Source organism: Gavialis gangeticus, unplaced genomic scaffold (assembly GCF_001723915.1).
Source record: "Gavialis gangeticus isolate Ggan-Ray unplaced genomic scaffold, GavGan_comp1, whole genome shotgun sequence".
NCBI lineage: Eukaryota > Metazoa > Chordata > Crocodylia > Gavialidae > Gavialis > Gavialis gangeticus.
In genome coordinates, this window is record NW_017729008.1 from 6,913,671 (window position 1) to 6,917,056 (window position 3,386).

At 36.4% G+C, this 3,386-nt stretch overlaps 1 protein-coding gene and 1 long non-coding RNA gene across 7 annotated transcripts in view; both read right to left on the minus strand.

Moving 5' to 3' along the window:
• The window catches only part of FAM19A5 (family with sequence similarity 19 member A5, C-C motif chemokine like), an 854,206-nt gene that overhangs the window by 840,633 nt on the left and 10,187 nt on the right, over nt 1-3,386 (minus strand). The window lies entirely within an intron of this gene.
• Nucleotides 1-3,386, minus strand: part of LOC109292104 — a 21,349-nt gene that overhangs the window by 17,375 nt on the left and 588 nt on the right. Inside the window, exon 2 of the long non-coding RNA XR_002096041.1 lies at nt 169-170. This is a non-coding gene — a long non-coding RNA (uncharacterized LOC109292104). The remainder of the gene's footprint in view (nt 1-168; nt 171-3,386) is intronic.

The window sequence follows — 3,386 nt, forward strand, 5'->3', positions numbered from 1 at the left end:
AAAAGCTTTTCTTAAATTTAAATAAATCCCCTGCATTGCCCTTATCCAGAAGTCTGTCATCTGGTCATAGCAGATGATAGACTTCTGTTGTATTTTGTCCCATTATCCATTTCCTTCCATACCTTTAACAATTCTTTTCTTTAGCATCTGTTATAAAATATTCCCAACTGCTAAAGTAAAGTGAATGTGCCTGCCATTACCTTGATTACTGTTCTCCCTCTTTCTAAAAACAGGAAATAGATTTATTTTCAAGTCATAGGCAATATCCCCAAATTGATAAACTAAGTGATGTTTCCATACTAAAAGAATTGCTAGTTCATGCGCTGTTTCCTCCAGTATTCTAGAGTGGAGGTTATCAGGGCTCCCAGATTTCATGACAACAAACAGTCTAAATTTGGCTATACTTCAGATGTGGTAATTTCTATTATCTCATCTTCATTCTTCATTGCTATGTGGTACACCATCAATATCTTCAGTTACCTCTTCATCCTTAATGAAGGTAAAGGCAAAGTATTTGGGCCATGACCAGGTGACCTGTTGTCTCTATGGCATCTTCAACATCTAGGTGCCTGTTTTATTCCTCCTGGTTTTCCTTTTATTTATGTGGTCAGAAAGTTTTTACTATTAGTTTTAATATTCTTAAAAAAATCCAGCTCAACCAAGCCTTTGGCCAGTATTACTTTTGTATTCCTTGACCACAGAAAGATACTCATCCTTCGTGATCTGTCCCATTTTTTAGTGCTTGGAGATCCTCTACTTATTTTTAATGGCTTGTTTGCGGTTCTTGTGCACCTATACAGTCTGAAGCCCTTCCCCATCTTTATTTTCTTCTCCCTCATCTTACTTGGGACACAATGCCTTAATCCTCCCCTGCTGTTTCCATATCCAAGTTTTTGAACGCTCAAATCCAATCAATCTCCATAACTAATTGCCTTAGTTTTTCAGAATTAAACTTTCTGAAGACTCCTGAGATATTGTATAGGTTCCTGGCCATTTCCAATTCTGAACTTGGTGGTCTGTAACAAACCTACAACTCACTGTCTCCAGGGTTCTCCTTATAATTCCTTCCTAATAAGATTCTCACCTAAACAAATTCAGTTTGATCCATGCCATCACATCTTATTTCCCTACAATCTACCATTTCATTGATGCACAACCTTTGTTCTTATTTCTGTCCCTTCTAAACATTTTATACCTGTCCCTCTTAGGCAACCTCCTCATTTGTCAGACTAGCCACCTGTTTCACATTTGTTATTGGCATAGAAATTTTACAAAATTCTCCTATCCATGCTTCTTTAAGCATTTTCCCCAACCATCTATAGTTATCCCTAATCCTTCTCAGTAAGTATCTGGTTGTATAATTTATTCTCACATAAAAAAGATTAATGGATTCTTCCATGCTCCCATCAGAATCCTCATCAGCCCCAGTCAAAGTCCTGAGTCTTTCTTTGTGGCAAACAGCATACACTTCTGTTTTATAGGTATTCCCTTATGACTGCCTGCCTGCTTTCCTTAGGACTGAATCACTGATAACATAGACATATTTTTGTTTGAGGGTGCTTGCATCTCTCTTTGACCTATAACTTTTGCTTGGTCTTCTGTCAGTCAATTGTGTCTTTTGATGGCCTCTGCCATTTCCATTATCCTTCCTGCACTGAGGTCACCTTTGGGGTTCATTTTTTCTTCTCCTTTTTTGGGACTAAGGAATCTTCTCTTCTTTCATACCATGGCATTGTCAGATCTTGTTTCTCTCTCCCCTTAATCTTTCAATACATTAAACTGATCTTTCAGTTCTAAAACAAAACAAAGAAAACCTCCCAGCTACAATATGCAGATAATTTGATTCTATTCTTTTTGGGTTGAGTCAGGGAGGCACAAGGGAATCAGTTATGTTGTCTTTATAAAAAAAAACAAAAACAAAAAAAGCAACAAACCCCAAAGGATTTTCTTTCCCATTACAGGTTTACAGGTGTAGGATAACAATTGAAACACCATTTTTTAAAATCTGAAATTGCCCCCAGTCACATTCTACAGTCATATAAAGCTCTATTAAACAGACCCCAAAATGTCATAATAAAAATATTATCAGGTCTATAGAACAAACATTAATGAAATTGGAAAAAAGGTAACAAAAATATTGTAGCAACTGTAGTAGTTGTAAACATTTTAAGCCCAATTCTCCACAGACTTTCACCTTGTGCATTTGCTTACATTGTAGTAAATAAATTCACCAACAGCAAATTTAGGCCTAAAGTGTTATTGCTTATGGGAGCATTAGCATATAGCACCTTAGAAGACTTGAAAGAAGATAGGGTAAAGCCATGCTAAATAACAAAAAGATGGAAAGCAAGTTTCAAGAACCTTTAACTTCAAAAATATATATGTTGAGCATTCTTACTGAATGTCCATTTAGACTTACATGCACATGCACACACACATGCACAGTCACCTCCCCAAAATGAATGTTCAATGCAGTACTTTTGACTTTAAAACAGCCTCAAATTCATTTGTGCAGAGTGAAAGAGTAGTGGAACACTGTTCTGAACTGTCTTAAAATAAACTCTTTCAAGATTAACTCAGAATACTGCACTGGTTTAATTCAGTTAGACTTTTTTGTAACATTAGCTCATATGTAAAGCTACTTAAGAATACAGACAAGAGACAGTAATGAATAAAAAGGACTATCCCTTAAAAATGCAACAATGTCAGTTTTCTATCAAGTGTGGCAAGGGGAAAAGTGGCTGTTCAAGGTTTAATACAAAGTACACTTTGTTTCTCTAAAATCAACCTGTCAGCACCTTTAGTGGCACTGGAAAATGCTATCACCATCAAGCGATCTCTCATAACCACTGAACACATATTTACTGATTTTGGCTAAAAGTAAGATAACAAGAGTGTCAGGATGAGCAGTCGTAGCACTTACTACTATTGTAAACACAGATGTTTCCTAGTCTGGTGATTCAGTTCTAGCAAGATAACCATAAATAATGTATAGCCACTAAGAGCCAAATCGTGCCACACATTACCTTGTGTAACCCCACAGTTTATTTTGCCAAATAGTTCCTACCATCAGTATGGGTTATCATAGGAAGGGCAGAAATATTAAACCTGATAGCTTTGGAATTTAGTAATGCTTCAGACACTGTCCTACAGAACATCACTTTAAACAAACTAAGAAGGACAGTCTAAAGTGATATACTACAAAGTTATTTTCATCTGGTTGGAAAAACATACACAGAATAGCAGGCAAGGTACAGAGGCATAAGTTTTTGGTACCCAAAGCTCATTTCATCACAGCTACCTCACTCTACTCAGTAGTTATAATATCAATGACTCACCCTCAGACTGGAAGAATTTATCAGGTAGAACTCCCTTGCTTGTCTATC